Below are 23,502 nucleotides of genomic sequence, written 5' to 3'. Positions count from 1 at the left end.
CCAGAATGCCAGCCCATAGTGAGTATAGTACAAGACTTTAATGTGCTTTAGGTGATTAGAAAGAAAAAAGGTAAGATAATAAGCCACCATAGCACATGCATATAAAATTGCACCTTGCTCCTTTATTGCACTACGCCCTAATAATAGTGATCATAGATCAATTAAAAAACAATAAATTATATACCCATGATTCAATGCTGCAATGATGGAAACGTGTGATAAACTTGTTTAACAACACAAGTACAAAACCAATCGAATAATTATTAATATAAAATAAATGACGTTAACAGTGAATTTATATGGCTGAAAATTAGAAATATATATATGTATATGGTGGATCTACTCTAACCTTTGTCAGTAGTGGAGAAGTCTGGACCAAGGAGGAAGCACTTGCCAGGAAATCAAATTCACGGTAGCCAGGTGCAAGGGTTAAGAAATAAACGTTGACAGATTAAGGCAAAAGTTCAAAGGCAGGCAGCACAGGATCATGGTCAAAGTCAATAGCAATGATCAGAAAGTCCAGATAACAATCAGTAAGGAATTTATGAACACCCAGGAACACCAACACCAAGCATGGCGTGAAAAATAGCAGTAGGAGCACCGCTAAGCGCTCCGGGCACTTCCTGCACATGAGAACGATGTTCTACCAGAAAATATCAATATATCATCCAAATAAACAACAACACATCACCCCAAAATATCACGGAATATGTCATTGACAAATTCCTGGAAGACAGCGGGCGTGTTACAGAGCCTGAAGAGCTTTATGAGATACTCGTAGTGCTGATTCCGAGTATTAAATGCTGTTTTCCATTCATCACCCTCTCTGATTCAGATTAGATTATATTCTCCTCTAAAATCAAGTTTAGTAAAAGTAGTAGCACCCTTGGTTCTATTAAAGAGTTTTGAGATTAAGGGTAGGGGAGATCGATTTTTAACGGTAATCTTATTTATACCTTTGTAATCTATACGCGGTCGAAAATCAACATCTTTTTTATCAACAAAAAAGAACATAGTACCAGTGGGAGAAGTAGAGGACCTTTTAAAGCGTCTTTCCATATTTTCTTTAATATACTCCTCCATGTCCTGAGTTTCGGGGAGCAAGAGTGGGAGGGTTGAACCCAGGAATCAGATCGATGGCACAGTCATTATGCCTGTGAGGAAGAAGAATAACTAGCAGGTAGACCCTCAAGGGAAGCAATGGCTAACCTATGGGGTACCTCACTACTGGACTTCCTACAGGCCAACCCCACTGGAGAATTTCACAAGTGACCCAATCAATTATGGGATTGTGGCTCTGCAACCATGGTAGATCTATAACTACTGGAGAGCCAGGACAACCGATAACATGAAAAGAGATTTGCTCATCATGAGTAACCCCAATAGTCATGGTGACAAAGTCAGACTTAGAGGATACAATCCCACAACCCAATGGATTTCCATCAATGGCTAACAACCTAACAGGAGGTACCAAGGGAAAGGTAGGGATTCCTAACCTGTGGGCAAAGTTGAAATCCAAGAAATTCCTGGCCGGCTCCAGAATCCAAAAAAGCTGAAAATTCAATATTGCCTTTTTCCCAAGTCAAAGAATAGGGATAATAACTCTATAATCGGATCTTTGGGAAGTACAATCTGTATTACCCAAACAAGCATAACCACATTTATTCAGGCCTTGACGTTTCCCAGCTTTTAAGGAAAGGAGCTTCAGAAATGACCCTTGAACCCACAATACAGGCACCACCCATTAGTACATCTGCAAACTTTTTCCTCAGGAGGCAACCGAGCCTTGTCTAATTGCATGGGCTCCTCAACCTGATCAGAGTCTAATGTTCTAGACACCAAATCAGAACCCTGAGGAAAACTATGAGACATAACAGATGAAGCTCTTTCCTGTCACCTCTCTCTGTGTCTCCTATCAATTTGGGTTGCAAGGTTCATTAACGCATCTAAAGAGGCAGGGGTAGGATAATTAATCAAGCTGTCCTTGACAAGATCAGAGAGTCCTACTCTGAACTGGCTGCAAAGAGCTTTATAATTCCATCCTGTCTCTACTGCCCAGTGACTAAACTTAGTGCAAAAAACCTCTACCTTCTTTTTCCCTGTTTAAAGTTACGAATAGCAGACTCTACAGTGGCAGTGCGATCAGGGTCATATTACCCATTGCTTTAACGAAAGCCTCAAGAGAGTAGTATCAGGCTGGGTCAGCGGAAGACAAGCTATAAGCCCAAATCTGAGGGTCCCCCTGGAGCAATGTTATGACAAATCTTACCAGCTCCTGTTCTGTGGGGAAAGAACGGGATACTTTACAAGCTTTCTGAAACACAAAAATTGTTTCCGGGAAAAGGGTTGTTAGGCTCCACTGGAGCGGAATTTACGGTTACTGGCATAGGATTACCCAGAACTGCGGAAGTAGGAGCAGGCACCGTAGGTTGCTGAATGGCGTCCAGTCTCACCAAGAGCCTTTGCAGACACTGAACTATATAGCCTTGCTTAGACTCCCCCGAGATGCTGAAGAAGGCTGGCAAGCAATGTTTCAGGGGTAGCAGAGCAAGTAGCAGAAGCAACTTTAGAATCCACTGTTTCTGGCCCTACGTAATGTCAAGCTAGGTTTTCCAAAAACCCAGAAAAGAACCCATGGTTCTGGTCTCGGCTCACTCTTCTGTCTATAACTGCCACCTTTCACTTCTGGAGGAGCCCTCCACTACTCGGATGCCGTCAGGACTTACAGCAAGAGAACCAGGGTTCAATTTCTGGGCGAGCTAGGAAACCAGAACATATGAACAGATGGACGGGAACCAAGCAGAGTATCGTCAGGAAACAGGCAGGGTCAAATACAAGAGCAGTTATAATAGACATAATCTTTGCCCCACAATTCCTTTATTTAAAATTATGTTATACAACACATAGTGGCATATTTATCAAAGGTTGAGTGATAGTTTTTTTTACCTCGAATGAACTTGAATTACCTCCCATGACGTCCAAACTTGAATGGTATCTTATTTAAGAAAAAATTCGATAGAATGTTACTGACCCGAAAACTCAAGTCAAATTCAATAGAATTTGAATGCAATTCAATTCTAGCTTTTATCCATAAAAAACTTGAATATCAGGAAGGCTATTAACTTCTTCAAAAAGGTCAGCAGACCCCTGCCTTTTACTTCTACATGAACTTGGCAGGTTTTGGGTGGCAACCTATCAAATTTGAGTTACTTCCAGGGCAGGGGAATGAAAAATCTCGGGTTAAAATTCTAATTTGAATTTCGAATTCGGAGTTGGTGATTTTAAACTCGAAATGGTGAGTTTTGCCCAAAAAAACAACTCGAAAACTCAAATTTACTATTTGAACCTTAGTAAATCTGCCCCATAGTCATAGACATCTTTAATTTGGTGAGCTCTGAGATTAATACATGGTTGTGTTTATTTATTTAAAAGTATTTTTTCTTAATATACCTTGAATAAGAACATACCATTTATATAAAATTATTTTCAATATTGAAAGCATCTACAAATGTTTCTAGGGTGCATCTGTATTGTTGAAGTGTATGTCTTTGCTTAGTCCTAAAGAATTACAGGTGTTCAATAGGTGAAATGGAATAATACAGAAAACTTAGCAGTTTCCTTACTGTAACTCACATTAGGAAAGAAAGATAGTGTAAGTATCATAACAGACATATTTTTCCTTTTAATTGCAGTGTATTTATTAACAGAGGTACTCACAAAACAATAAAATAAATTATTTCTGCCTTCTAGGTGATACCAACACACTTGGTGAACCCCTCGCGGAAAAAAAAGACACTTTATCATCCTTCTTTCCACAGTAGAAACAGGGGGTTACTGGACAGTGAAATTATCAGTTTGTGTTGACTTCGAAGATAGATTTGAACTTATGTGGCCTACATTTGTCAGATCATTTCATGGAGCAACACTTGCCAAGGGACTTTTACTTGCACAATATTCCTTCAGATGGCACACAGTCTTAGTTTTGGAGACAGAGCAAGTCAGATGACTTTTTAGCTTAAGTAAGGAAGGCTATAAGATGTGATAGGAAAGGAAAGCATACAAAGATTTTCACTGTTGATGCACATGGATATAGAGATTGATAGATTTAATAGTGCCCCTATAGATAAAGCTAATAATGACTGATGTGGACCCCACAGCCCAAATATTCAGTGTAAAATTATTAATCTTCTTTCCATTTTTATCCAAAATCAACACAGCATTTTATTTTCTAGCTAGGATATACATAACACATCAACTCCTGAACTTTCAATGAATTTCCTTTGTAGGGGTAAACCTGGAGACAATGCAGACTGGGGGCAGGCTGGATTACAATAGGGGCAGAGATAATTAAACCACTGGGTAGAGTTGACTACATTTGGGGTGGACCTAGACATAATGTAGCCAATGATATACAGGGGAGGAGTTTTTATATAAAGTACCCCCTCTTGTAAAATATAAGGATATTATAAGTTACCGAGGAGGCCAAAGGCAGGGTGTTTTTATACAGGACATGGAACTCAGAGGTGACTTCTAATTAGGGATGCACCGAATCCAGGATTCGGTTCGGGATTCGGCCAGGATTCGGCCTTTTTCAGCAGGATTCGGATTCGGCCGAATCCTTCTGCCCGGCCGAACCAAATACAAATCCATAATATGCAAATTAGGGGCGGGGAGGGAAATCGCGTGACTTTTTGTCAGAAAACAAGGAAGTAAAAAATGTTTTCCCTTCCAACCCCTTATTTGCATATGCAAATTAGGGCTCAGATTCGGTTCGGTTTTCGGCCGAATCTTCTAATATCCTAATATCCTCTTGTTTTGCAACATGGGTACTTTAATTTTAAACAGCATACATGGCCACGAGTGTCATCTTGAACATGGTGGATTAGCCAGAAGAATAGCTCAAAGCTGCTACCGGAGGAAGAATTGTTCTGCTCTGCCCAGAAAATTATATGTTAAAATGAAGCACAATACCCAGAATGCACTGTGTGCTTGACCTGTTGTATTTTGTGGATGGAGCAGGAAAAAGAAAATGGAGGTGTGGCAGTATTACTCAGTAACTGACAGGAGCAAGCCAAAATGTTCTTTATACAGGTATGGGATCTGTTATCCTGAAACCCGTTATCCAGAATGCTCTGAATTACAGGAAGGCCATCTCCCATACACTCCATTATAAGCAAATAATTCAACATTAAAAAAAAACATTTGCTTTTCCTCTGTAATAATAACAGTACCTTGTACTTGATCCCAATTGGGATCTTATCTATCCTTATTGGAGAAAAAACAATACTATTCAGTTTAATTCTTGTTTAAATGATAGTAGATTCAAGGTGTGTAGATCCCAATTACAGAAATACCCCTTATCCAGAAAACACTAGGTCACAAGAATTCTGGATAACAGGTCCCATACTTGTATATTTAACTAGAAGCCTAAGGAAAGTGTGTACAAGTAGCCTAAACATGCCACTGACAGGTTGGTGCTTTAAAAACCCACAAATAACGACACCCAGTTTATCAAGAAACTCACAAATTCACCCACTCTGCTAAGCATTTTGTTATATAGGTGAGGTTGGATATCCACAATAAGCACATTTGGTTCCTAGGATCTAAGGTAGAGCTGGGGGCAGTGTAATTATTTTCAGTATCTCAATTGAAACACTGGGATCACTGAGCCATTGTGTTATTTTGTCTCTGTATCATTATATGTTGTGTTCAATCAACCATTTACTATTTTGTCACTGTTCCATTATCTACTCTTTAGATTGTACCATGGTGTGCATGAATGTTTTGTCAATGTGTCATAATATGATTGTGTCACTGCATAATTTTGCACTATTATTACTATGCCATTAGATTTTTAGGACCACTAAGCCATGCCAGTGTTCCTACATCATTATATTCAGTAATACTGTACAATTATATGCTAGGATTCTCCGCCATTACATGTATTTGTCAGTATATCATCATTTATGGTGCTGTCCAATTATACTTTAATCACTTTGCCATTATATTCTGGGGTCACTGTGCAATTATATGTTGGTGGTTGTGCTCCATGTTTTGTAGGGCTTCCTGCATCATTATATTCTTTGTTACTGGGCTATTACATACTGGCATCTTGTGTGGGTGCAGCTAGATATTGACCTTTAATCAGTTGTCCTCTTTTTCCCCAAGTCAACCAATACTCTTTAACAGCTGACCTGTAAATTGTTGAAATATGTTTGGATGAATTGCGGAAATAGTATTGAAGGGGAGATCATAATATTTACTTTTCTTCCCCACCCAAGCATGCGAGTGTTATAGATCAAGGCGGTTACTAACTTGTCCCCTCTGGCTAAGATGTAGTTTCAGATTCAAATGAGATCCCCAAGATCCTGGATAAGAGTGATGGAAAAACAATTTCTTTGGACTGCGCATAGGTTGCAAAAAATGTTCTGCATTAAGCTGCTTTAAGCGGGGAAAGGAGGTCCCCAACATTACTATGGGTGGAAAAGGGAGATTAGCAGGTCCCTTTCACATTAGACCGGCATCAGGCACAAAATAAATGACTACAAATACACATGATACTAAAATAGCTGTCAAAATGTCTATAAGAGAGAGGTCATGTGTAGTTGCTTAAGGTCTGTTTACTGGTGTATAATATTACAATGATGAGTGGTATTGTCTGTTCCATCAGTAGTACTATAACTAGTCTGTCTTTTTTTCTAACTCTTTCATATAGTGATTGATCATATTTGTGTCTTGCACTAGTGGCATTCTCTAAGGCCCAGTGCAACTGAATTTGGATTAAATAGAAACATTCCCTTTATGTTTGATCATGTAAGCCTTTTGGGAGTATGTATAGAGTGCTTAAGAAAGGTAAGTTAAGGACAGACTGGCAAAGCAAGGAGAAACATTTTATTTGTCCAGAAGTACACAGGGTATAATATTACTTCTTGCTGGAAAAGTAATTGTTCCATTTTTTTTTTCTTGCACAGAGAAGTGGATTTCCTGATACAATCATGTGACCATGTATAATTCACTGTTCTCAAATAAGAACAGACATCTCATGCTTTATGGCATTTTATCACCTTTGAAGGGGAGCATGAGTAATGGATCCTTTAACTTCTAGTTCCTGATCCAGTGGTCCATGTATCCCCATGGGGCATGTGTGTATATCTGGCTGGAGGTTCTTTAGTGTTTGTGTTGGTTTCTACTACATAATACAATAATTGCACACGCTACAAATAATAATTGCACACATATAGTTTATTGAATACATCGGGGATATATTTTGGCATTCACTGTTTAACTCTAAGCAGGACATTTTAGGAAAAAAGGTTAAAAGGTTGCCCTTTCAGTGGCAAGTTATACAGCATACGCAGATGTAAAAATAAAATGTCAAGATTAGAAATAGAGAAAATATATTGTTAATGTTGTTGTAATTATTGTAAAGGGAAAATATTTTTTCCAACTAGTCCTAATTACACCCAAGGTCCTTTTGAGGATAACAATAAATAATTAAAAATGTGTAATTAAAAACCAAGTTGATATGGAATGTATTAATTTTATTTATCCAATTCATTAAAACCTGGCTGGCCAGGAAACAAAACTGCGTCAGTATAAATTCATGTTTTGCTAAATATACCATATTTACAATTCACGGTAATGAGAAATTTCTTAAGAATACAATCACTTGGGGGGGGCCTAACATTTAGCACCCCCAAGTGCAGGATGCCTTTCCTTCTCCTTTAAGGGTATCCTTTTAGGTTAAATTAGGTGATCCCCGAATCTCTAAACGGAGATTGTGCAAGGCACAATACATTCCGTATATAGCGCTATATAAATAAATGAGGATGATGATGATTCCGTATGAACTTGGTTTTACACCTTTTTTAATTATTTATTATAAGATTAGAAATAGGCCACATATCCAGTCCTTTTCAAGAAACCCCAAAAATGTTCAAAGAATAGTAATGGCCAATTCTGTGTCTGCATTTCTGCTTGCAGATAGAGCTGTTTCTTACTCCTAGCCAAGCAGGAACTAAGACATATTAATAACCAAGTTGTTTAGTGTTAAAAACCCAAGCAAACCTCCAATTTTTGCATAGATTACTGCTCTATGGCAAATTTGACACAAAGCAAAACTTGGCAGATTTGTTCAACAAAGTCGACAAGACTTGAAAGTAAGGAAACAAAATGTATTTTGGTAGCCTAAAAGCGGAAAAAAGGTGCCATGAAAAAATGCCCAATCTAGTTTCCCTTTAGTTTTGTTAATTTTTCAACATTGTGAAACAGGAAAGATTCACTACCCATTTTAAATATGTGTTAAAAAATATATACATACAATTTTTTTCTTTACAGTATTATATTTAATACGTATGTTGCTGATTATGAAAATCTTTAAAAAGGAAAATCTAAATAAAAATTTTTTTCAAGCTAAGGCTTATTTCTGGCAACACATGCATGCAATTTGTTATGCATATGTGAGCATGTCAGGCGATCAATTTGGTCACTCAACCACTGTTGCGATTTCACAAAGGTTGATTGGTCAAAATGAAGAACTGAGTTGACTGATGACCTGATTCAGAGCATGTACTGAGTCACTGTCCCGATGCACAGGCTGCATTTCCCTGCACTTCTGCCAGGTGATCTGTCCCAAAGGGGGTGGATGAACACAAGCTGGCTATCCACATGTGTCACCACATTGCACTAATGTCCAGCCAGTCCTCCCTTGGATATACAACACCTCAGCTTATGTCTGGACGGCTTAAGCTGTAAATTATTAATTTGCCCACACAATAGACTTGGAGTATTTTTCAATAAAATAAGGCTGCTGTTAACACAAATATAATGTTGTGAGCCAAACCTACCACACGCAAGAATACTAAACTTCTTCAATGCAAAATGAATTATTCATTCATCTCTTAGACACTTGTTATTAGCAACTGCCAGTTAAGATTTCTCCCCATCTCTGATTCTTTTCTTAAGATATTAAATTGGGTTATATTTTCTGTCTTGCAGGATAAACAACTGTACTCAAGCATTACGTGATAGAACAAAGGTTGGAAGGAATGCTGTGTGGATGAGGGGGATATTACAGAAGGAGCCAGTGTTTGGATGTCTTTGTTGTGTTAGAAGGGATTTTCAGGGTGATTTAGTGGGGATTGATTTGCAGTATATTCTGGAGTCATTGTTTGTAATGTGCTTTGCCAGCTCTTGTACTTTGAACCTTAATTGTTCTAAATTAAACTATAGGGACCAGACATCACACATTTCAATCAGAATGACAAAATATTGCACAAATCACCAGTGGGATGTGTAATCTCTTGCATAGACTGAGGAAGATTGTACACATGAACTCCTGTACGACAGCCACTTTATGAAGTAATTTCAATGCAGTTCTCAATTTCTGCTATCCAAATGGTGTATCGCAATTGCATAGTTTTAATTAATGGCCTCAGTAATGCTGCAATGCATTTGAGATACGCGCCGATGCCTCTTGAGCATTGAAATGGTCTGGGAATGAGATCTAGTAAGTAACTGGAGCTCATAGCATGCCATTTGAGACAACTGCTTTAGGGTTTAATGAAATTCAGTTTAAAAATGTGATAATGACTTCTTTGCCGTCCATTTGCCATTTACAGGACATGAGATCTTGCTAAGCCATGTTGATGCATACATAACAAGCAGCTACAATCAAAGCTCACAAATGGCTCATAACAGAGGCCTATTAATTAATAATACTCATACTTCTTTTGATTAAGGCTTACTGTGATAAAAACTGACTTTTGGTTGGTAGTTGAACAAGAAAAAAACACATTTGCAGTATTTATAAAAATTGAAATGAAAATGACTGCCCAATTCTTCAGTCACTAAAATAACTAAAAGTTAAAGTTTGCTGCATTTAACCTAATCACCTGATATTTTGTGACAATTACTCCACCTACTTACCTACCAGTAGGTACAGGTATGGTATCCTTTATCCAGAAACCAATTATGCAGAAAGCTCCGCATTAAGGGAGGGACATCTCCCATAAACTCCATTTTAAACAAATAATTTTTTTTTTTTTTAAATGTTTCCTCTTTCTCTGTAATAATAAAACATTACCTTATACTTAATCTCAACTAAGAGATACTAATCCTTATAAGAGGCAGAACAATCCTATTGGGTTTAATGAATGTTTAGGTGATTTTTTAGTAAACCAAGATATGGTGATCTAAATTATGAAAAGACTCCTTATCCGGAGAACCCCAGGTCCTGAGTTTTCTGGATAACAGGGTCCATACCTGTACAAGTTCTTGGTACTAACTCTGCCTTTAAAACCTCTGAAGCAACTATGTGGGATTGAAATAAGAAAATTATTAGACATTTCATATCAACTTCTGAGACATTATGTGGACATTAACGCACACCTTAAAAATATACAAAAAAGTTCTTCATCTGAAAATGACATGACCTTACGGTGGGTTTTAAGATATGATCTGTTGGCCTGTTTGAAAACTCTTAATGAACTGGTCTCCCGGAAATTTTTGTAATAAGGGTATGTATATTTGGATTAAAAAATCATGACATCCCACCTCCATAGGCTCCATAGCTCAGATATAGATAAGCACATTGATGACAAAACTGATACCGTCTATAATTTGCACTCTTTCATCATCTTTTCATCTTATTTGTTACACCTTTGCTACAGTTCCATAATGGTCTTTTTATGAATCAGCACCCCAAAACATCATAGCATCTGGTAGAATGAAAATAAGACTCTTTTTAGCATGTATGCACTTGTCTAGCATACTTAATACCATACTGAATTGCTGACATATCTGCTATATCTGTAGTCCACTGACAAAGAAAGAAAAACAGTATAAGACAATATAAATTGTATCCATAGACCCTTAGTTAGAACTAAGCCAAACAGTATTGGCACCCAAGACAATAATTCCTGACCTCTGCTTGCCTGTCCCCTCCATTGGGCTTGCATATAGCAATCAACATCACCGCCCAATCACCGCATCAATAGTTCAGCATGGCAAGCTACCACCACTGCTTGTTATGCACACCCCAATTGCCATTCTCCTCAGTACTTTCCCGAAAGTTTCCTCTCCAATTGTACCCCCCAGCCATTGCACCTGAGGCATGTGCCTTTCTTTGCTAACCCTAGTTCTGAACCTGCCCTCACTGACCATACTTCGTAATCTCTTGCAAGGCAATAAGGTAGATCATTACATTATAGACAAAAGCAGGCAATATCCACAGGTATATGATCTATTATCCAGAAACCGAATATCCAGAAAGTTCTGAATTATGGATCTCCCATAGCCTCCATTTTAATCAAATAATTTAGATTTATAAAAATGATTCCCTTTTCTCTGTAATAATAAAACAGTACCTTTGTACTTGATCCCACCGTTTCCTCTATTAAAATCCTTAATGGAGGCAAAACACTCCTATTGGCTTTAAGGTGACCATAGACGCACAGATAATATCGTACAAAACGAATTTTCGTCCGATATTCGTTGCGTGTATGGTGGAAAAAGAGCCGACCAATATCGGCAGAAGACTTGGATATCGGTCGGCTTGTCGATCGGGCTGGACGGAAAATTTTGATCGGGTGCCTTTGAAGGGACCCAAACATCGGCCATTGTTAGTGCTGAATTGTCAGATACAGGTAGAATTCTATTGTTTCTACCTGTATATCTGACGATTCAGCTCTACACGTGTGTATTGAAACAAACGATCTTTCTTGGAAAGATCTTTTCCAAGAAAGATTGTAATTGTTACGTCTATGGCCACCTTAAGTTAATGTTTCTATGATATTTTAGTAGACTTAAGGTATGTAGATCCAAATTACAGAATACTGAAAACTCCAGGTCCATAGCATTCTGGATAACATGTCCCATATCTGTATTATAGTATAAGATTAACAACTTGCATGCAATAGATCATTGCTGATTACCCTTTTATTTTCACAAAATCCTCCCATAGTACAATGAGAGTTGAACTGCTTGGTGTTTTAAATATCTCCTCAAAAGGGCTTTTGCTAAAACAGTGACCTGAAACAATGGAATGGAGTTTTGTTTCTGTAACATCTGTTTTGCAAAGTTACTATAATGTCCCCATTAAGCCCCTATTTTAAAAGTGGAACTGAAGTGAGTTCTTTCTCCACATTCATCAAATATGTGATAACTGCAAGGTAGTTGGATAGTCTAGTGCAATATAGTACAGAGAACAACCCATTATAATTTCATAAAGCAGATTTCTTGCTTATAGATTTTTAAAGCCACTCTTCACTGGAGGCACTGAGTGACAAATAAAGCCTTCATATTAGGACTATTTTAGTTGTTAGAATACATATACAACTTGAGCAATGTTTTTGGTAGGAGAATTTTGTAACTGTAGTTTTCAAAGCATCTTACATTGCTTCATTATAATATCATACGTTCTCTTACTTTTCTTATCAGCCACACAACCCCATTAAACTTCTTCCCATTCCATAACCCTTAAGCACATTCTTACATTTCATCCCAACTGTCACAGTCAATGTTACTCCATTGCTAGGGATGTGTGAACTTTTTTGTTTGGTACTGTTTTGTGGTGAATTTTGCAGTTTCACCAGCAGATAATTTTTTTTTTGTTTGCAAATCCACACTCATCCTGTGATCCGTTTAACTGGAAAAAATGTGGTTTGTTTTCCTTGAAAACCCCATAGATATCATTATTATCTGCCCTCTTGTTTTCCACATCAACCCAGTGTTTTGAAGAAACTGGCAACATGGCCATTTTTTCTATAAAGAACAAACAGCAAAGTAGAAAAGAGATTCTGTAACAATGTTGGACAATGTATATGTAGGGACCCATAGGATCAATGGCCCCTATGGCTTCATTCCCGCACAAGTGTTTAATTTCCTTGTTGCTGGGTAAAAGCCCATGTAACCGTTTGTACTTACTTTCATACCCAATTCATTGGCCCTTAGGTTGATGACCATTTCCTGCTTCACTGTGCTTGGCAAAGGGCGGGCAGCCTGCATCAGATCTGGGTGGATGACCTGGAATCAAAAAGTCCTTTAGAGAAGTCGGGAAGCAGGGATCCCCTGAACGAGCTCAGTTAGTGTACAGAATAGCAACTGGAGAGACCCTTTGACTTTTTAAGCCGTAATAGGATTACATATATTTTATTGCAGAGCTAAAAATGTCTTCATCACATTGTGATTTTGCCTTCTAATTGACTCCAATGCATTTCTGTGAAATTTCGGGTTATTCACTAGCTGCTATTGCCCTGTGGACAACAGCTTTAAAAAAGTTCAATTGGTTCATCATGTGATTGATTTATGATGTTCAGAAACTCAGTGCAATCCCACTGTTATCTGAGCATCTGTTGAAAAATCAGAAGGCAAACAAAGCTTGTAGAATTGCCTGCATGATTGCCTGCATGATGAAAACATATAATACAATCTAGTGCTGCATTTTAGCTGGGTCATCATTGTTACAAGTATTGTTGCATTCAAAATGCTCATGGTATAGTATTTATTTATCTAGCAATAACAGTGTACAACATGTAACCACAAACAGGGGTACAGTTAAAGGACAAGAAAAAAGAAAATCACTCCCGGTGATTATAATTGCTTCCTCTTTGCTGAAAAACATGCCGTCTAGTAAGCACCGTGCCACAATACTAGGAACTTCAATACATAGAAGTAGGTGTTTCTGTACTCAAGAACTTACAATGGATGAATTGCATTAATTCTGATTATTAAAGGAACAGATACACCCGTACCTTGTAAAGACTTTCAATATTTTATACAAGTTAAATTCTTGTGGGGGGAATGTAATAAAAGTCGATAATGAAAAAAATATTCAAAATGCAAAAGGTTATGCCTTTACAACTTTTATTAATTTCCCCCTTTTGTACCATATTGGGGGAAATGTAATATTGGTCGCTAATGCAAAAATCATTCACAATGAGAAGAAATGATCACAAAGGGAAAAATGTTGCCTTTGCGAACACTTTGCTACAGTATTATAGCGATTGCAAAGTTTATAGTTTGCAGTAGTGGTCGCAAACCGTTTTTGGTGACAAAATATTTAGCAAAGCTGCAGAGCAGGCGTTAAAGGTTCGCAATGTGCAATTAAATTCACAATGCAATAAAAGCCTAACATATTATATTGCAACATGCAAATTTTTATTCCCATAGTTTTGCACTTTGCACATTTTAGTACATCCCCCCATATGTTTACTAAGTGCAGTAATCATTATTAATGCTCTTGACATAGTAACTGCTAGTCCTTCTTGGTAGACAAATTGCTAAGCTTGAGCAGATGCAATTATGGCAGCATATTTGGTCTTCTATGTAGCACCTTTCCTATATAAAAAGTTCTCTTTAGGAAAGCTGTTCCTTCATGCAGCTCCAGCACTTGCATTGATCAGTGGAAAAGTTCAAGGCAACAACTCATCAAGCTCAGCTTCAATACTGGATGCCAGACAAGGTCTGCAATAAATAAGAGCAATAACAAAGCATCATATTTTCTCAGTTCTCAGAAAACCAACAGTGACAGTACGAGATTCCAGCATAAAAAAGGACAATATTACATGGAAACAATCTGTGAAACTCAGTGATTTATTATGTAACATAGCAACATAAAATATTCTGTTAATTCTCCACTCTGAAATGCATTAAAACACACTGCTGAATGCACAAGTGTCTGAGCATCTGATTTCTCAATGTCTCTAAACATGGTGAAAGGCTCTTGTGCTGTTCTGTCGGAGTGCTTAGAATCTGTTATTCTGACCTGGATGAAAGTTGCAGATTTTTTTTTTTCATAATTGCTCAAAGTGTTCAATGTTAGCCAACACACAGAACAATCTATCTCAGTAAGTAGACAGGAAAAAAAAATCTCAAATAGCGGTGTGATAAAAAATATACACCCTATGAGGCCCTCACAGATTATTGCTATTGATTTCTTTCCGGGAGACGTGGAAATGTTACCAGATGGGGTGTTAGGCAGTAAGTGTGTGGGTGCAAACGCAGTTTATTGCTGCTGTCTAGAAATCACTGCAAACCTTCACAATTCTCTTTGCCTTTGACATATGAAAAAGTAAATTGTCCTAGACTGGCCCTTATAGGGAAAGCATTGAGCAGTGAAAATGTCCAGCACCCAGAGCGTGTGCCTTTTGTGAAAACCGGCTCATTAGCTGAAAAGCATGTTCATTTTGGTAGGTAAGAGTGTAATTACATGTCATAAGGAGATTTTATCGTGTTTTAAAACTGCACATAAACTCAGGTATTTGTGATTTTACAAAATACGTACATTTCCCCGGCTGCAAGTAAAAACGTATGCTTTATTATCTGGTCACAAAAAAAATCTGAGATTTTTGGATTAATGTGCTCATGCTGGAATTGAAATGCAACAGCAACGCACATAACCCTCTGGAGAGTACAGCACAGAACTCTTTAATAAAAATGCAAGTGCAAAGCACTTAAATAGACACAAAATTGAATGCGTGCAGGTATAGGTTCCACTATCCAGAAACTCATTATCCAGAAAGCTCTGAATTACAGGAAGGCCATCTCCCATAGACTCCATTTTATTCTAGTAATTCAAATTACTAGAACGATTTTCCTTTTCTCTGTCACAACAAGACAGTACCTTGTATTTGATCTTTGTTGGAGGCAAAACGTTCCTAATAATTTTTAAATAATTTTTAAAATATGGTGATCAAAATTTGGGAACAGACGCTTAACTGGAAAGCCCCAGGTCCCGAGCTTGTTGGATAATAGATTGCCTACCTGCACTATGGCCCTTACAGCTTGCACTTATTGCTAATACACTTTTTCAGCCTGCTCTGAAGAACTGCATGAAGACACGCTTTCTGGAAACCCTTTATCCAGAAAGCTCTGAATTATGGAAAGGCTGTCTCCCATAGACTCCAAATTTCTCTGTAATAAAACAGTACCTTGTACTTGATCTAAACTAAGATATAATTAATCCTTATTGGAAGCAAAACCAGCCTATTGGCTTTATTTAATGTTTACATGATTTTCTATTAGACTTATGGTATAAAGATGTAAAATATGGAAAGATCCATTATCTGGAAAACCCCAGGTCCCATACCTGTTCTAGTTGTGGATGGAAAGAGAAATAGTTGTTAGATTACTTTGATCTTTTTTGTAGTGTTTTGATTTCATTAAAGTTGTAGTCACAAAGGACTTAGCTTCGTTGCCATTTGCTAGTTAACAGCCCCACAGAAGACCACATGACCAAGTCTATCAAGGTTGCTTTTGGTGTTTTAGGCAATTCCTGTAGGACTGTTATGTACAGCCTGCCTTTGGATTTGAACCCGAGGCCTTGCTCTGTGATTACATGCAATGCATGAAACATACGTAGTGTGTGAGAGCTGACAAAGGAGTCCTGGAAAAACAATATATTTTTAATGTTTAGCTTTGTAAAAACACCAAAACTGAAAAAAATTAACAAGTGTTCATTCAGAGAGCCCTTCTGTCTGGGGTCTACCTACGATTTGCACCTTGTGCCGAACGCAGTAACATACATAACATAGTAAGTTAGGTTGAAAAAAGACACACGTCCATCAAGTTCAACCTTTTAACTTTTTTTCAACCTGCCTAACTGCCAGTTGATTCAGAGGAAGCCTCTCTAATTTGCCTCAGAGGGGGAAAAAATTCCTTCCTGACTCCAAAATGGCAATCAGACTAGTCCCTGGATCAACTTGTACTATGAGCTATCTCCCATAACCCTGTATTCCCTCACTTGCTAAAAAGCAAGCCAACCCCTTCTTAAAGCTATCTAATGTATCAGCCTGTACAACTGATTCAGGGAGAGAATTCCACATCTTTACAGCTCTCACTGTAAAAAACTAATATTTAGGCGGAACCGCTTTTCTTCTAATTGGAATGGGTGACCTTGTGTCAGATGGAAGACCTACTGGTAAATAAAGCATTCGAGAGATTATTATATGATCCCCTTATATATTTATACATAGTTATCATATCACAGTGATGGTGAGCACAAGGCAGCCAGATCCATACTGCCATGCTGTAGGAACAATCAGTACAGGGCACAATTGCTGCCTCTGCCTTCCAATGTTACCTAACTTGTGTATACAGTATGAATGATGTGCAAGTTAGGAGACAGGTAGTGGGTGTGAGGAGGGGAAGCCTACAAGCCTCCCTGCTAAATGCAGTCAGCTCTGTATGTATGAGGCAAACACATATCCCTGCATTGTTGTTGAGCATTGCCCTTTTTTCACTTTGCACCCTGACGTACAGTGATGAAGCCTGTTTTTTTGCACTTTACCCTGCACTCAGCACCCATAGGCCCAGGTTATTGTTTTTCAGAATGGAACAACCCCTTATTCCACTGTGCATTAACTATGGCACATGCCTGACGAAGGGGTCCCCAAAATGTTCCATCACTTTTCGATAAACATGCAGGGGTGATGCTCCGTTTGCAGATCTCCTGTGCCAGAGATCCTTCTTAATCACATGACTCTTCACCACACTATGTTCCTATTGCCCTTTAAGGACAACATACTCAATATACACATAATGAACACTATTTTACCCAATGGCTGATAAATGGTTCAAACTAATTCCTATTACATATTCACTATATGGCCCTATCCCATTTGCTTATAAAGTACTTGCATTTCCTCTACAAGAAGAAATAAATTGCCTCTTATAGCCCCAGTAACCATTATCCAAAACAAGTGACAAGTTGGCCTTTAAAGTTCACCATAGGTAGAATGCAATACACACTATCCTTTCATTCTCAAACATATCTCTATCAGTGTTAAAGTGCACAAACACCACTATATCCTTATATAGTAGCAATTAAAGAACCAAAGCCTACTCCATCTTCTTAAGGTGGTGAAACATACAAAGTCTATGGATAGATGCACTGCCATTAAGTTAAGTTTGCCAAGTTTGCCTTAAGCACTATCATACTTCTAGTACACAACACAAAACAAAGTGCAGCATGGCTCAAGGGGAACTCACTCTAAAGCATGCCAGATAATCTGTCAGACTGGGACATATTTTCCTTTTTTCAGCACCCTACCAACATGTAACCCCCAATTCTCATAAAGTTGCCAAACGCACACACTCAAAAGCATCTGCAGAATATTTATTTCACATCACAGGTCTCGTATACCAACATTTTGATCTGCACAGGAATCTTCAGCCTCCAAGTTCTGTAAGCAGGGAATGTTTATTTTCAAAAAAAGTAAATCATTGGAAGCAAAGCACAACATAACACTTTACTACACGTGAAGGCATAACAATATATTTCAGACTTTAATTACCTGTTGAGTAGCTCAGTAACAGCGATTCAACTGAGCAACAAGTTGTTTATATTGAGACTGAGTTGTTTTTCTCTCCAGGGTACATTCACTAGCCTGGATCTGGCCAGAAGCTCTGCCTATGTCTACTAAACCAATATTTATCAATTTCTTTCATTCTTACAGGGCATTTCCTAGTAGTAGCTATAGGTTGATGTCTTCTCTCATTGATCACTCTCCCAGAACACCTGCTTCTTCATAGCGTTAAAAAGCAGATCTCTTTCACCTGAATATGAGCTTTGGGCAATCTATGGAGTGAAATAATAGATACAAGAATTGTTTACGAGAGACATATCCAGATTAGAATTAGGTTAGAAAAATTCCTAAGAGAAATAGCTCCATATCTATATTTTTAGAACAAGTAAACCATCGCTCAGTGCCTGCCAAACAGTGATTGTAACACAATATCCTTTTAAACTATGCTCTTCATAACAGGTGTAAGAAGTAAAGAAGTCGTAATGCAAGAAGAATTGTTCTTCATTTATGAGTAAGGGTAGCCCAGCTAACCATCAATGGTGTACAATATTTTATAGAAAAAAGCTTATTATATTGTGTGCTTTTCCACAAGTATTAATCATACAGTTTAGAAAAGACATACAGTGACTACAGAGTTTCAACACAGTGTATTTCTCAAATGCCAGAAATGTGCAGAGTTTCCTGTATTCTGATATACTGCTCCATTCTTGGCTTTGGCAAGCGAGCTGCAGAAAGGAAATATAATTCTTAGACATAATACCCTTGGTACCAGTACAGAGCCCTTGTAAAGTATTATTTTCTGTGTTGCACAAGAAGAACTTGTTTTCATGTCAGTCGTCAAATGTTGGTTGTCTCACTACAGTGTCATTTTCAAAGAAAACACAATTTTAAAGAGAATAAAATATGCTTTAGAGATACCTTTTAATGGAACTAAAGGTAAGGCAAGGGTTGTAAAACAGTGTTCAAACATTTACATACAGATTTAATTATTATTTCACTCTATCATTCTTCTTTTCTCTCATTCTATTCATTTCTTCAATTCATTATGTCTATATTTATATATATATATATATATATATATATATATATATTTATATATATACATATATATATATATATATATATACATATATATATATATATATATATACATATATATATATATATACATATATATATATATATATATATTGAATAATGTAGCCCCTATATCCTCATATTTTATCCTCATTAGGTGTACATCATTTATTAATATCCAAGTTTTGATGGGTCATGAAGACATCATTAAGCACTGTTTATAAGGATGCATGTTTACATGATATTTATTGGGTATTATATATATATATATATATATATATATATATATATATATATATATATATATATATATATATATATATATATATTCATAATGTATATTGCACTTTAAGGTTTCCATGTATATTTTAGCAGCAGTTTTAGCTATAGACCCAAGCTGGGTCCTTTTGCTAGTCTTAAAAAACCATCTTGTGCTAAAACGTGTGTGCAGAAGAATAGAAAAATAAAGAAAAGAATGGAATATTTTTGTGTACTGAAGTTATCCATTGTCTATGCAGTAGTAGAGTATACTGCATATTTTAAGTTAGGGTCTCTTCATTGTCAAAAGTATTTTTAAGGGTTATAAGTTAGAGATGAACAAATATATATATATATATATATATATATATATATATATATATATATATATATATATATATATGTATATATATATATATAAAATACACAAAAGCCATGAATATCTTGTAAATTATATCCTTATAAACGGTGATGTCTGATGTCATCAGTTATAAACGGTGAATTCTGATGTAATTTCTGTCACATGACTCACTTAAACTTGTGTATTATAATAAATAAAGTACCCCTCTGAGTTCCATGACCTATATCAAAACACTCAGACTTCGGCCTCGTGTTTTTATATGGTCATGAAACTCATCAGTAACTTATAATATCCTTATATATATATATCATACTGTTATATTTAACATCATTGCAGTTCCCAATGATTCAAAAAAGCATTAGATGTGAAACAAAAATGATTATTTTCCCAACTCCATTTAGACATCCCTATACTATTTAGATTCTAGCCGCACTGGTTGATAACCTGCACCATCTCAGATGCTCTGTTGAAGTTCTTAACTGAAAACTCATTACTGTATTTTTCTGACTTTTCAGTGAATCCGTGCCCTGCCAGAAGGAAAGATAATTGTCCGTGAGTAAGTGGAAAATTGCTGAGCAGGGTAAATGTGAAGTAGAAATACACACATGCCCCTAAAGGGTAGTAAAGCCTTTTGATAAAAATCAAAAGATAAAATTCAACACTTGAGTTACAATGGCTCTAAGGTAGCCTGACTGTTATAACATGAGCGGCAGCACACAAAACAAAAGAAAATTCAAAGAGATGATGCTTGCTAGACAAACAGCAAAGAAATCAGCACAAGCCTAGTGAAACAAAACCACCCATCTTCATATTATGTGCATCATAGATTCCTATTGATGAGGAGATGGAGAAGACTTCTGGTTTGATCAAAAGAGGTCTCATTTACCCTTGGCCCTGTAAATCTCCCACTGGGCTAGGAAGTCAGTCTGGGTAGAGATCCAGGGTTACATGATAAAGGAGATCAGAGTTCACAGCTGGAGTACAGCTTGTTATTGAGCACAGACACCAGCATGAACATCAGTGTAAAGGCAGACAATATAGAATAAGTATGGTAACAAACTAGGACCAAAAGCCATTTAATTACTGGTAGTTCAGTCAATACTCCCTTGTATTTCTTTTTACACTCTATAAAGAAACCAGAAACCATTATGGAAGTATTGTATGTGACACCAACTGAGCTTTTTATTTAAGAAACATAAATAAAAGTAGAGTTTAAAGAGTATACTGTATATGCAGGCATTTTACACCCATATATGTGTGCGGTAGCTCTCTATATGTACCATACTTTACCCTATACTTTTTATCAAAGTGTTAAGTTCTGATTATTTAACATTTTTTAATCAAAAATAATAAAAAAAGATTCAATGATTTAGAACACATAATTAACATACATGACTTTCGGTATAATTTATTGAGTGTTAACATATATGTTTGGTTGAAGAACAGATTTCATAGTCTGCATTTATTAAGCATAGATCATAGATCTTTGACAACCATGTCTTATTTAAAGAATACCATTCATTAAACATCAATATTGGTCAGTAGTTACAGAGAGAAGAGGGCAAAGAAGAGAGACTGACAATTGACACAACACATACATATGTACTTAATATTGTACACATTGTCAGCTTTTCGTGTGCAGCATATTTGCACAATGTACCAAATTCATGCCAACTTTTGAAGGCCATTAATTTTGTGTTACCATGTTAATACAGATCACCAAACAATATTTGATTGGGGTAAGAATGTAGACAGGGCAAACAGTAGGTCTACCATCAAAATCATTGCCCATTCTATACTAACTGATAACTATTCTGTCTTCTGCACCATTTCCCTTTTAATTTTGCTCTCTTCTATTGAGAATATACTCCATATCTCCCTTCTCTGATTTTTTTTAACATTACTGCCCATCTGTTTCAAGCCTTCTTTCTTGAGAAAGAAGGCTTTCTTGGCCAATCCAGCAGATCTTGGAAAATTCTCATCATGAGGCAGTAATACCTCTGTTTGACAGGAAGGTCTGCAATATACTTTTCTGAAATGTTCAAAATGACATGCAAATATTATAGTAATTTATTATCATTACTACATGTGATAATGTCATGCTCGATTTTCAAAACGATGACCTAAAAGGCCATGACATTATGACACTACATTTTATCAATAATGAAAAATTGCTTCCTTTACATTTATGAATGTCTTGTGTAGCTTTTAAGAAGCACAAGGATTTCTTTGTTAAAATAGGGATATTAAAAGATGTATTTGTGGCATAAATTGACAAATCGGAAATCAAGGGAACTTAAGTGACAATTCATCATGTTTTCCAGTGTTACTTGGGAACAACTGTTAAAAAAAAATCAAGTGACACTCCGGTTTGAATGCCAAGGTATTCCATCTAATAGAGAGGAAAAAAGGTTTTCTTCACACAATTTGTGATAGCTGATTTTTTTTTCCTGAATGATATTTACAGCTCATTTTTGTAAAGATAGTTGTTGTTTATTTTGTTTCAAATGCAATATGGTTCATTTATAATATTAAATTATAAAATATATTATAATATTAAAGTACACCGCTAGGCAATAATCGTTATAGAAATGCCACACAGAGAGCTTATACCTGTTGGGTTCACCTATACTAGTGTCATGCTCCTATTTGCACTTCCTGGCGTTCTCTGGTGCAATGGATCCCTGTGTGCAGGTGCAGGGTGCAATTGCACTGGAATTCTGGGAATGCATGTTGCAATTTGGGTAAAAAAAATCATGTAAATAAAATTAATCATCATATTCCAAAAAAATAAAAATGATAAACATGTTCTGCATTTCCTAATATCCTACAGTCTTTCCCTAATGTAAGAGATATTTATATTTAAAGCAATGCATAACTACAAGCTCTTACTTTTTCCTTGTCTTAGCAGTAATTGAGTCATCATATGCTGTATATATTTGCTTTTTTTGCCATCTAAAGAAAGGTTTCCAGGCTTCTAGCTATTGAGCATTCAGTTCACTGGATGAGCCCATGCTTTGCTGCAGTAATAAAGAGAATGTCTGCTGTTAATCTGTCTCCTGCTGTGTATCTGTCTGCTGTTACCTTTTACTGCATGTTGAGTGTATACACTGCTGTCTTTCAAGCAGTACCATAGAGTGTCTCTCCTCTTTGGAACAACTGCTTGATATAATATTTTTTATATGAGCAAAAAGTACTTTGCCTAGATGATTTTTTTAGCTAGTGTACATTTAGAAAAACATGACTTTTCATAAATGTCCCTTTACACTAAGCTCTATAAAGAAAATATCTGTTTTGGAACAATTTGTTTTACATATAAAAATATTTATGGGTGAATTCTATACAAAAGGTTCAATAACAAATGCTACAGATGCAAGTGATGGGCGACACCAAATGGTCCATTGGTGCCCCACAAAGTGTTTGCACCTGTAGCATTGGCAGGTGCATGTTGTACTGTATGTTCATAATTCTTTCCAAAGGTACAGAGTATTGGGTTCCCAG

Source organism: Xenopus laevis, chromosome 3L (genome assembly GCF_017654675.1).
Source record: "Xenopus laevis strain J_2021 chromosome 3L, Xenopus_laevis_v10.1, whole genome shotgun sequence".
Lineage (NCBI taxonomy): Eukaryota > Metazoa > Chordata > Amphibia > Anura > Pipidae > Xenopus > Xenopus laevis.
This window is presented reverse-complemented; position numbering follows the sequence as displayed.